Genomic DNA, 13990 nt, shown 5'->3' on the forward strand with positions numbered 1-13990 from the left:
AACAAATATTGTAATATTTGAGGGGCGTTTTCACCCTCTTGGAATTTGAAATTCGAGAAACCCCTCCTTATCGAACCTCGACACCCCACAGTCAATCCGTTTACCAAAAATCATTATTAAAAAATCATACAGGGTGTTCCAAAAAGTTGGGTAATTGATTAACCACGATTCTGCTTAAACTGCTTGACGTAAAAAGCTTATTTTTGGCAAACGGATTTTTCGAAAGTCAAATTCTAACGAGATAAAACTACCCGTCAAATATTACCAAGTTATATAATAATATCGGCATATTGTTTTTTCTCATGCTGACATAAATGTGAGAAAATTTTATCCAGTTTGTATGTTAATGGAAATTCTTGCTTTGTTTTATCATCACCATTACAAATGATTAATTCGACGCGAGCGAAGTCGCGGGTACACGCTAGTAATATATAAAATACAAAATTAACACCAGTTAGAAAGTAATAAACGAATAGCAATATAAAAAATACGGACTTCTTTCATAGTTTCGACATACATACTTAAATGCAAAGTCATAGTAAAAGAAACTATAAAATGGTACCCAGTTGAGCAATCTAGTAGTGTTTTCGTATTATTATTCTAACGGTTCTATATTCTGAAGAATATTTTTCAGCTAATGTAAATCGTTGTTAGGATTAGCAGTGAGTGCTTTACATTATTTGACACTATTAACTTAACAGCTTTATAAAGAAATGAACTAGACAAAAAACGTTGGACCTATAACCTATATTAATGTTTTTTTCTCATTGAAAACATTTTTTTCAAACTGTATTCATTGCTTTACTAATTATTTTTTAAATTCGGAATTAATTATAAGATATCTACTTAGTAATTTCAATTTAATAAATTACTTAAATATTTTGTACAATTTGCTTAAAATTTTATATTTTGTAATAGGTTTGTACTGTTATAAATTATTACTAGTTATCTCCTTTAAAGCATTATTGAGACACACAAAGCTTATACTATAACACCACTATAAAAAATACATTAACCTGAGATTTTATTATTACTACAATCATTAGCTAGCTGTAAATTAACTATCTGCTATGAGCTGTAAAATTTATATGGCAAGTAAAATATTGTAAATATTTTAATGGTACTTATGACCCTTCAATATACATTATACTGCTTATGTATGTAAATTAAGGTCATAAATATGAAGAAAGTGTAAATAAAATATGAAAAAGCATTGAAATCTTGCAATTAATTTTTGATTTTGATTTGATTTGATTAAAAAAGTGTCGACATATTCACCAGGGACGTGCCATATGGGATATCACTGAAAAAAAAACATGTGCGCCACTGACTTTTTTTTCTCTTGTAAGCAAAATGAGTACCTTAACCCCCTGTAGCTACGAAACAAAAGACAATCGGACCTGTGTTGATATAAAAAATAAATCCTATTTTTACGTGAGGAATCTTCAGAGAAATAGTATAGAATATCTCTCAGAGAAAACTTCCTAGTAAGTAAAATAATAAGTATTAAATGTCTTCCTCATTCATAGAAAGTTTTTAGAGAAGAACGAAGCAAGAAATATTTCTTTTTTTGTTGTTGGACAATTACCTAGTGTTCTAGTTTAGAGTTAATTATACTGTCGATTATACTAGACCATTATATACTTCCATAAAAAATAAATACATATTTCCTTTATGCAGATTACTGACCTAAAAGTCAGTAAGATACAATCACCGGCACGAAAAACTGGCACCTTAAAATTTTCATGTACTTATTTCAAGTTCAATATATTTTGTTCTAGTAGGCCGATTTTATTGATTTTTAAAGTAGTTTGTAGCTAAATTATTTGACTTTTTAGCACCTCTTTCCAAAATAAAATTAAAGTGGTCATTTCTTAGTTATACGAGGAAAAGCAAAAGGTTGATATTTTGGTGTAAGTTTGAAACACTCTGTGGAATATGTTAACAAAGCAAGGAATTTAAAAATAATTTTATCATCTAGGTATATCTTTTCCCGATAGTTCAGTTTTGAATAAGACAGTAACGATTTACAGCAATTTTAACATTGATTTTGGGTCCTCATCGACACACTTATAAAATAGTGTTTATTTTTTTATAATGTCACTGTCATTGAAAAGTCATATTATTATTGGATATTGACATTTACTCTTGTAGGTTTTAAGTTCTGAACTATCGGCTATTGCTGCTTTAATTAATTATGATAGAGATCAAATTTTGCCCAAGTAATGCCCAATAGACAATAATATGATTTTTCAAAGAAAGTGACATTAGATGAGCTCCGTAGTACAATTAATACTATTAAAAACAAATCCTCATCTGGGACTGATGGGCTTACTCTCAAAATGTTCTCTGAACTTCCTGAATGCACATTAAACCATCTTACTACTTTAATTAACGAGTCATTCCAAAAAGGAGTTTTTCCAAACTGTCTTAAGACAGCAATAATTATTCCTCTGTATAAAGGAGGTGGTAAAGATGAAGCTTCGAACTATCGCCCAATTGCACTCCTGCCCACATTATCTAAGATCATTGAAAGATTGGTTAAAAAAAGGTTTCTATCTTTTCTCCTTAAATATAAAATACTTACTACCCATCAATTTGGATTTCTAAGTAACAGTTGCACAAATGATGCTATGTTCGGCCTTTTTAATAATGTGTACTCTAGCCTGAATAACCATCACTCTACAGCTACAATTTTCTGTGATTTCTCTAAGGCTTTCGATTGTGTAAATCATAATATCTTAATTAACAAATTGCAATACTATGGTTTCAGGGGAGTGCCGCTCGAATGGCTTAAGTCATATCTTGGCAACAGAAGGCAGCTTGTGAGGATTGATACGTCTATGTCTTCTTGTAAGCCTACAGAATTTTTGTTTCTGGTGTTTATCAACGACATTGCAAATCTAGACATTAGCGGTAAAATCTGCCTCTTTGCGGACGATACTAGTTTCACTTGGAGCGGCCCAGATGTTGCGGCACTATATGATACTATATCCAGTGACTTACGCACCATTAGGTCTTCGTGCGATTCTAATCTCCTATGACTCAACCTATCAAAAACTAACTATGCAACCTTTTGTACTTAATAACACCACTATTGACGTCGTGGACTCTGTGAAGTTCTTAGGACTTCTTGTAGACAACTCGTTAAAATGGGACTTTCACATCGAAGCTCTATCAAAGAAATTAAGCGCTGCCTGTTTTGCGCTAAGATCAGTTTCTAAGGAACTTAACTTCTCAACCTCTAGAATAGCCTATTATGTCCTTTTTGAGTCACATCTTCGTTATGCCCTTCCATTCTGGGGTACTTGATGCGCAACAAAATTTGATCGTGTTTTCAGACTTCAAAAGAGAGCAGTTCGATATTTATTGGAACTGAACAGTAGAACTCACTGCCAGAATTTCTTTAAAAATTTGAAAATACTGACTCTTCTTTCTTTATTCATTTTTGAATACGTTTGCTTAATCCGCAAGCACATATCTGCTATTCCCGAAAGGCCATCTCATAACCATCCACTTAGGAATGCAGAGCACGATCTTTATCTGCCAACCCCGAGCTCAGAACTAGTTAAGGGTTCAATACTGTACAATGCCAAAAAAATGTACAATCATCTGCCTTTGAATATCAAGTCGCTTCATTCTTTCCCGCATTTCGCAAAGCTCTAAAATCATACTTACTGGAGAGAGCCCTATATGCGGTAAACGAATTTTTTGTTGATGTTTAATTATTATGAACAATTTGGAATTTTAAAATTTTGAACATCTCACACACTGGTCAAAGGTCAAGTATTTAATATTTTATAACTCTAAAATCATATCTATTTACTGTGTACTGTTCTAAAATTGTCCATGTATATTCTTTTTGTAATTTTAAAGACTTAAATTTTTTTGAATTGTATTATTTGTATTGTGTATTTTTTGTTGTTTGTATTTTTTTGTGATTTTGTTTTTGAGTGCTTTGTCGATGAAGCTGTTTTGGCTTTTTGTACAATAAAGCGTTGTTTGTTTGTTTGTCATTACATAAATCATAAACACTATTTTATAGGTCTGGTGACTAGGACCAAAAGGAAAGACAGTTTTAATGTAAAAAATGCGAAAAAATGTTAGTATATTCTACAAAAGCGAATATCTCCGAAAAAATTAAAGCTATTGAAATGAATCAAAAAACAAACTACCGAGAAAAGATATACCTAGATGATAAAATGATTTTTAAATTCCTTGCTTTGTTAACATATTCCACAGGGTGTTACAAACTTTCACCAAAAGATCAACATTTTGTTTTCCCTCGTATAAATGACATATGGCAGCTTTCATTTTTAATTTAGAGAGATACTAAAAAGTCAAATAATCCAGCTACAAATTGCTTAAAAAATCATCAAAATCGGTCAACTAGAACACAATATATAAAACTTTAAAATGCATGAAAATTTTAAGGTGACTCTTTTTCGTGCCCGTGAGTGTAGATAACAAACATATTCAGGAATATTTCAAAAAAATCAAAAAAAAAAGAAGAAAGTTCAGCACAGTTTTACTAAATACATCATTCTATTTTTTATCCTATATCCCGCCTCATTTAGATGCCCAACCAGTATACATCACAATGACTCAACCTAAATCGAACCAAAAAAAATGTTACGCTAATGAAAATGTTCCAGGGGCACGGCACTGTCACCAACCCCCTGGAATCTAGGTTTCCTGGCGCCGTGTATTACGCCGCGTCGGGCACTATCGATCCAGCCGAAAAACGGACAATGAACTAGTTGATCGCGATTTGATAACTGGATGAAATTTTTGGGGAATTTATAGCGGTCCATAACATTTTATTGCGAACAGTAGGAACAACGAAATTTATTGAATTCATTATTGAAAAAGAACAGTAAATAAAAGAAATAACTTTAAACAAGGAGAGAATGTATTATAGATTATTAATTATTAAACTTTAGTAGTATAAATTATTAATTAGACTCACTAAAACGTACATCCAGAAGTTTAAAATAATAGTATAGTGTTTTAATAGGAGTAAAAATGACATTTTTTGTGGCGAGACTCAAAAATTCACTTTTACTCCGAATAGAACACGCTATTTTTTTTCAATCGCCACAAATAATTTTATGAACCATTTCAAACGTTCCAAATAATATAAAAAATATTTAAAAATCATACTTTGGGATATAATTATAATATATCGAGAAGCTATGGTTACGCTCGTTGAATTTGACACTAATGTCAGTTTAATAATATATTTTCGTAAAGCACTTTTACGCCTAAAAGCATAAAAGTGCTTTACTTTTATGCCTAGGCGTTAAAATGACTTGAACAAAAACAAATCTTTTTTTTTATAAAAAAGTTATATTTTATATTCAGAGACTTGGGACTTGTTGGAAAAGATATAAAACTGATCAGTAATTTGTATTGGAATAAAAAAACTGAAATTCGTATACATAACCACCGAATAATAGTTATATTATTATTCGGTGACATAACGGTGGGAGCAACAGAATATTTTGAAATAAAAAAGGGGGTAAGGCAGGGGTGTATTCTGTCTCCAATATTGTTTAACTTATATGTGGAAAGAGCATTCACTGAGTCAATCTCCGACAATCTCATTGGTTTGAAAATAAATGGCATTCCAATAGGTCTGTCAACAAAATTTAGTTTTCTACTGCAAATTATAAATTTGTGCATATTGAAAGACCGTACAAAGTTTGAAAACAAATACTCATATACTTTTCGAGGTATTCGTAATTCAATTTGAATCCTTTCATCGAGGCGGGAAAACGCTGCCAGGAGAGCTACCGTGGGTGTGACGTCACATGCTCGCTAATCGCGCGTAGCGCTTTACCAGAGACATAACAGACGGATACTTTGCGCCGTTTTCTTGTATCCCTGTCTAGATTTAATTAGATTAGTTACATAGTTGTAGTCAAGTTTTATCTGTACTAGAAGTTACGCCACTGCATTCAGAATTATTTGTACCGATTCTGTTTTACGCTTAGTGTGCGAACACAGTGCAAGCAGGTTTGTCGCTTTCTGGTAGCCAGCGCCAATCTGGGTACCTATTCTTGACATCGTTCGCAACTTTGCGTATACGCATCACGTGTATTGTTATAAACAGGGTATCCCAGAAATAAGTGCAAGTATTTTAAAGGGTGGTAGATCTCGATAAAAGAAACATATTTTCTCTTTATCGTTTTTCAAATAAGTCCAAAATAACGAGTTATTTTACTTTGAAAATTTCCAAAAAATGATTTTTGCTAAAATTTACGCCGTTTACGCCCGATGCCTCGTCGTCCTTCGATCTTTTCCTCAACGATCAGCTGTAGGAAACTATATTTGTTATTTCGAAAAATATGACCAAAATATGCTGCTTTCCGTCGTTTTATTGTAGTCAATAGTTCTTGGTCCTTACATATTCTTTCCAATACTTCGAGATTTGTTTGAGAACCACTGGAGCTTTTCTGGATTTTCTTTCTTATAAATTTAATCTACTACCTATGTTGCCATATTATCAAGAATTAATTTTTTTAAATAAAAACTAAAAAAAATTGAAAAAAAATTCCAAAAATATTTTCAAAAAATTCCGAATTTTCAAAAAAAAATTATTTAGAAAAAAACCTCATAGGCGTGTTTCTGAGGTTGAACTATACTACCAGTTAAGTTAAAATACTTGCACGTATTTCTGGGACACCCTGTATATGGTTATATAGTAGCGCCGCGCCGCGCCGCCTCGCGCTTATAACCTTGAAAAATTAAAGCGTGTTATCAAATCGGCTAGTTCACAGTGAAAGCAGGTAGGAGCCGTCAACCAGCGTTCATCGGCGTTCTCGCTTTTACCGGAACGAAATAGCTATTTATGTAACTAGTACCTAAAATGATGTTTTTTAGGACGAATCATTACTGTTTGCGGACGAGGCGTTAGCCGAGTCCGAAATAGTAGATGAGTCCTAAAAAACATAATTTAGGTACGTGTTACACACTATTTTTGTCATACGCTTTTTACAGTTTTTTAGAACGCATATTTGCAAATTTTCCATATTTGAAATTATAATGTTTGAAAAGTTGGCTTATAAATTCATATCTTAGTAACGAGTTTGTTTATTTCATCGCATTTTGACATGTCATTCGAAATTTGTCACAAAATCACACAAATTCATCAACAATTTTAAAATGTTCCAAAATCCCGAACATATTGCTAATAAGGCCAAAGAAATCGTGTTGGATTTACTTCCTGTGAAGTCTCGTGCCATTTACCAGAAAGAATATGATGTTTTTAATGAATGGAAAGACAAAAATGGCGTATTCGTTGTAAATGAAGATGTATTGCTAAATTATTTCCACGAAAAGTAAGTACCTAGGTACCTATTTAAAAAGAGGCTTTTAAATTAAAATATTCTTAAATTACAGTCACAAACATTCAAACCATCGTCAATTTGGTCGAAATATTCCATGCTGAGAGCAGTGTTAAGTGTTAAAGAAGATATTTATATTGACAAATTTCCAAAACTTATTGCTTTTTGAAGAGGAATTCGGTTGGTTACGAGCCTAAAAAGTCTAAGGTTTGTCCATAAAGAGATCGGTGATTTTTTGGCCACGGCTAGTGATGAAACTTATTTACTTACTAAGGTAAGTTTGCGATAATGATTTTTAAAATATATAGATGGTTTCTTATTCCATTGTATTTGATTTTTTAGGTAGCTCTTGTCATTGGCCTTTGTGGAGCATGTAGAAGAGAAGAATTGTACTCTCTACGAGTGCAAGACATCATAGAAAAAGACAACAGCTGCCTTTTAGTTACCCTTGCGGATACAAAAACTAATATCAAAAGAGTGTTTCCGGTGGTGAACGAAGGGAACGTTGTCAATCCAGTTGAGTTGTATAGAAAATATGCTTGTCTTAGGCCAAAAAATGTACCACATGATTATGTCTTGTTTGTGACTGTAATTTAAGAATATTTTAATTTAAAAGCCTCTTTTAAATAGGTACCTAGGTACTTACTTTAAACAAATAACTTAGCTTTTGATATTGTTAGTATTTAATAATTTAATTATAAATATATGTATAATTTTATGTGATTTTGTGACAAATTTCGAATGACAAAATAAAACAACCAAATAACGAATTTAGACATTTTAGTCCATAAAGGTTGCCATGACGACCTTTACGGCCTAGGCCGAAAAAGAAACATTTTACGGACTGAAATGAGTCCGTAAAATAGCTGTTTTTGGGAGCGTATGACAAAAATTTATTTATTTCTGCTTTTGCAGGCGCCGACGGCGCACAGAGTGTATTAAGAACTAAAAGTTGGCCAAAATTATGTTGTATGATTTTTTTGCTTTTTTGCTAGTAATATTAATTATTAGAGGAGGAGGGTGCTAATATGGAACCTCATTTTGTTTTCCTACACAATATTTTTTCCTCTACTCTGAAACCCTTTCCACCGATCAAATAGGGGCCATTCTGTGCAAAACCAAGCAATTGGATGAGAATGCTAGAACAAGAAAGTAATTTGTATATTATCGACGATATTTGAGCGAGGATGGGTGTTATAGGGTAAAGACTATTTTCTTTAAGAATCTATTTAAATCAATGTTTTTTGGCAGTGGCAAATATTGGCAAGATTTTTGTACATATTCCAAAGTTGGAGACTTTAAGCATTGAACGGATACTAATGTCAATGCGGAATATTGCCGAATAGTCTTTAATCTTATAAAAATGCCTCTGATTTTTTAAATATAAAACATTATAAAGAAATAGAATAGAAGGGAAACGTTTCAAAAAAAAAAATATGGCATAAAACAGGACTTGCCAGCTGGCTCTGTATCCATCATGACAGTTATTATAAACAATTTGCAAAAAAAAGCACTACAAACAATTCCACTATTTTATAATCTTAGAAATATTCAGAATACACTCAAGATAATTCATACTTATAATTGAAATATATTATTTATTTGAAAGTCAACTTACGACTTAAAAAAAGCTAATAAACGTGCTTACATTTAGTATTTATAGATTTGTATTCAGTTAAGATAAAAAATGAAAATAAAAAAATATCACTTTTGGCCAGGTTTATAGACCAAATACCCCTATGTGGTTTCAATATGGTTAGGTTAGGTTAGGTTAGTTAATCAGGTAAATTTCCTCTTAATTAGCTACTTCCGAACCCTGCTCGCATCTCCGAAAAAGCCATATAACAATACACGTGATGCATATACACAAAGTTACGCATCACGTGTATTGTTATATGGCTTTTTCGGAGATGCGAGATGTGAGCGATATTTGAAGATGCGAGTGGTCAAGAATAGGTCCCCAGAGACGGCGCTGGCTGCCGGAAAGCAGAAACCTGCCTCCACTATGTTCGTACCCTTAGTCATAAACGACCCTTCAATTATTATTAGTCGATGGAAAGTCCTTATTGTAAAATTATATAGCCTCTGTTCAGACACGTTTGCATTTTATGCAAACAAAGGATCTACTAGGTACAGTTTTAACACTTAATCACACTTTTTAATTCAATTCAGTTCCAAGATGTCGCTTTTTACTCTACTTTTCAACACGCACTTTACTTTTTACCTCTCTACGTTCCAGACAGTTCAGAGTCGGCAATTTTTATATAAAATTTTACTTTTAAAACTAATTGTTTAAGTTTTCCTTATATATTCAAATCTTCCCATTCAATTTCGAATGTCTTTTTACAATGTACAGTCTATCATCGACTGCTTGGAAATTGAAATTCAAAAACCTAGCGACCCTGTTCAACAGGCTTTCATAAACTTTATATCTTGTGGGTATGGAGGATGGAGGACGCGCAAGCGATGTTGCAATTTTTGAAGATTGTGGATATTCAAAAGTTCTTCCAGAAAATTGCGTTATTATGGCAGACCGAGGTTTTAAACAAATTGAAACATCCCTAAGGAAAAAAAATGCACATTGATCAGACCTCCAAGTGTTGTAAGTAATGTAAAAATGACCAAGGATGACGTTCTGCTTACAAAACGAATTGCAAGTGTGCGAATACATACTGAACGTAAAAATCGCTTGCGACATTTTAAAATGTTAGGACCCCACTCTACTATTTCTTCAGCAATGGTTCAAAAACTAGATAACATAGTTAGTATTTTCTGTGCCATAATAAACTTACAAAAACCCATTATAATACAATAATACATTAAGATTATACTATGTCTGTTTCTAAATAAAACAATGGTTTCCTAAACGATATTTTTATTAAGATTTTAAATGTTTATTCAGTAAAAACTGCATACAGTAATTTAAAAATGTTGGTTTTCCAAAAGTGTATGGCAGAGTCAATAAGACCTTTTGTAAAATCCTCATTATATTTAATGTTGATAACAGTAATTTCCTTTGTAGTTTCAAAATTGGGGTGTGCTACGCAAAATATTCCTTTTTCAACACCTCTTACTAACATTTGCAGATTTATTTGTGCTAAGTATTTTTTCCCTAATTCGTTATTGTTATTAACATATTGTAAAAAGGCTTTAACACCACTAGATTCAACTTGGTTATAATCAGTATTCATCGCGAGAAAGTCAAATACCATATTGACATCTACTTGCGGTAAATTATGTGAATCTCCTTTCTGGAAACCCTCCTCCATATTTAGCAACAAAAACAACTTCTTTTACGGTATTCAACAACAAAAATAATAATGTAACTGCTGTAAATGTCGACTGTACTTCAATACCTTGTATAGGGAGTGTCACAGTCAAACTGAATCACGGTCTTGCCGTCGCAAGTGGAGCAGCGTGCGGCAGGCATGTGACGTCAGGCCAATGAGAGCGCGTTTATTTAATTTGAACGGAGCGCATAACTTCAAGAGCCTCTCTTGCCAAAGGAGTTTTTTTTTTGAAAAAAAAGTTATTTAATTGGTATTATAATACTAAAACATTAATTTTTTACCGCTTTTAGTGCAAATTTTTTTTAGTGAACAGACCTATATGACACAGTTGATATTGGCAGACAATGCAAATGATCTCCAAATCCTTCTAACACTGTAATTCTCACAGATAGAAACATGAACTTCGGCCTTAAATACAGAATGGTGGAGTGCTAAGTCTGGAGTGCTAAGTCGAGGTCTAAGTCCATTTTGTTATATGGTATGGAAGCATTGATAATGAAAGTAGCAATAATAAACAGAATTGAAGGCTTCGAAATGTGGACCCTACGACGAATGCTAAGAATGTCCTGGGTCGACCGTGTGAGGAATGAAGAAATTCTCAGAAGAGCTGGTCTAGAAGAACGTGAACTCTTCGAAATCCTCAAGGAGAGGAAAATAGCCTATTTGGGACACATATTACGTGGAGAACTCTATCACTTTCAGCGTATAATTCTCCGCGGCAACAGGGGAATAGGCCGAAGGAAGTTATCCTGGCTGAGAAATATTCGTCATTGGATAGGCACACAGGACTTCCAAGCACTCCAAGTCGCTGCAACTGACGAGGAAGAAAAAGATGAAGGCCTACGCAGGAATCTGCCCGGCACTTTAAGAAGAAGATAATAGAAAAGAAACGGGTTAAAAAAATGTTTGGGTTAAATAACAATTTCCGAACAGTTACTATTTTTAGCTTTCTATAACGTTTACGTTTAATTACATTCTAATTTTATTACACGATAGACACATTAATTAAGATAGAATTAAATGGAAAAACGAAAAGAGCATTTTTAGGTCAACTTTCAACATTAATCTTCTCTATCGTACGGTACTTACTAATGCACGGTAGGTGCAATCGATTTCAATAGACCTAAATTATTTCTATAATAACGTTTATGATGCTGAGTATGTTTAATGTATAAAAGTAATTTAATAATTTAATCATATTACCGAAGCAGCGAGCGTTAGTTATGGGCATTAAATTCATTCTGACCTGCGATCAACATACTACTAAAATATTACCAGGTTATTATGTAAATCGGGTTTTTAATTATACCTTGGACTGTAATTATTTCTTATCGAGTTAAATACACGTGTTTGGTAATTTGTATGACTACATAACTGCAAAAATCTTACCACCCACTAATTAAGCAAATAAAGAAGTCTTTTTTCCAAATCAGAGATTGTTTTCGTTGCAAAAAAAGTTAGATAGTCGACAGTAACATTTAGAATGGTTCAAGAACCATATAGTATATTTGGATGAAACGGCTTATTACATGCGGAAATGTGTTGGTACACGGACGGATCCAAAAACGAAAAAGGATCTGGCGCAGGAATTTACTGCAGCAGTCCAAAGACTGAGATCTACCACAGTCTTGGAAAACACACCACGATCTTCCAAGCTGAGCTATATGCTATTGAAACCTGTGTGCAACTGCTGGTAGAACAGCAATACACCGGGAAAACAAATTTTTGCATATTTTCGGATTTTTTGCATATTTTCGGATAGTAAAGCTGCGCTGAAAGCACTTGAGGCAACGAAAAGCACGTCTATGACGATTCTTCATTGTAAGAAACTACTCAATATACTGGGAGATAGGAACAAAGTGTCGCTAATATGGATACCGGGACATGTCGCCCTAGAGGGAAATGAACGTGCTGATTCCCGCCAAAATTGGTGCAGGCTCGCCATTCGTGGGCCCAGAACCGACACTTAGAACTCACAACTAAAAATCTCGCAAGAGACAGGCTCTGTGAATAGGTTAGGAGTGAGACGTTCCGAGACTGGAATGACAGTCCCGGAATGGAACATGCCAGGAAAATCCTAGCAGGGCCATCCAAACATAGAACAGGAGAACTTCTCAAGGCCGGTAGGAATGGAACGCGTGTGCTCACTGCAGTGTACACGGGCCACTGCCGGCTGAGATCTCACCTACAGAGGACGGGACTGGTGGAAGACGCCGAATGCCGACTCTGTATGGAAGATGATGAAACAATGAAGCACGTTATGTGTACCTGCCCCGCTGGGAGCAGGACCAGGTTTGAGATGTTTGGCAAAAACCCATGCTAGACCTATCAGACCTAGGAGACATATCGCCCTTAGACATAACGGCTTATATTAAGAGGCTGGGTCTGGAGGATGAACTTTGACGCTCTTGTAAATTAGAGCTTGTAGAAACTGAGCCACAATAGGCCCTCGCGGCCCCAGTGGAGTCACTCTTAGTCAAATACAATACAAACAGTTTCAACATTTTTGCTGCAAATATGTTTTATGTTGAATGAACATGTCCGTAATCTACAGTACAGATTGTCTTCCTCTACCTACAGATTGTTTTTACAAGAGGAAAAACTTTTTTAGTATTGATATTTTGAAAAAAATGCATTCTTCATAAAAAATTTTGCTTGTTGTGAAACGGTTAAACTCGTTTATATTTTTCCAAATTTCCATACCGTTTTAGAGAAATTAAGAAAAACATGAAAATACGGTTGAAAAAAAATTGTTCCTAAAAATCAAAACGTGTTTCTATGGTAATATCAATTCGATTTCATTTTTTGCTAGATGATTATTATTAATTCTATGAATAACGATCTAATCAAAAAGAATGAAAACGAAGTTATATTACCAAAGAAACGCGTTTTCAGTTTTAGGAAAAAATTCAACCATATTTTCATATTTTCAATAATTTCGGAAAATAACGTCTATACAGGGTGTCCCTAAAATAAGTGCAAGTATTTTAAGGGGTGGTAGATCCCGATAAAATAAACATATTTTCTCTTTACCATTTTTGAAATAAATCCTCGTTTTTCATCGTTTTTTTAAATAAGTCCAAAAAAATAATTTAACTTTGAAAATTTAAAAAAAATGATTTTTTGCTAAAATTTTGAGAACCACTGGATCTTTTCTGGATTTCATTTCTTGTAAATTTAATCTAATACCTATGTTGATATATTATCAAGAAATTATGTTTTTTAACTAAAAACTAAAAAAAATTTCAAAAAATTTCGAATTTTCAAATTTTTTATCCGACCATACCAATAGGTATGGTAGGCTATTAGGATCGGCAAAAAAAAAGTTTTTTTAATTTCACTCAAAATGAG

General features: G+C 33.3%; 1 protein-coding gene across 4 annotated transcripts in view; it reads right to left on the minus strand.

Annotated features, from left to right (window-relative positions):
- LOC115884782 (protein hu-li tai shao) overlaps positions 1 to 13990 on the minus strand; it is a 128171-nt gene that overhangs the window by 63135 nt on the left and 51046 nt on the right. The window lies entirely within an intron of this gene.

Source organism: Sitophilus oryzae, unplaced genomic scaffold, assembly GCF_002938485.1.
Source record: "Sitophilus oryzae breed Bouriz unplaced genomic scaffold, Soryzae_2.0 scaffold_357_pilon_pilon, whole genome shotgun sequence".
Classification (NCBI taxonomy): Eukaryota; Metazoa; Arthropoda; class Insecta; order Coleoptera; family Curculionidae; genus Sitophilus; species Sitophilus oryzae.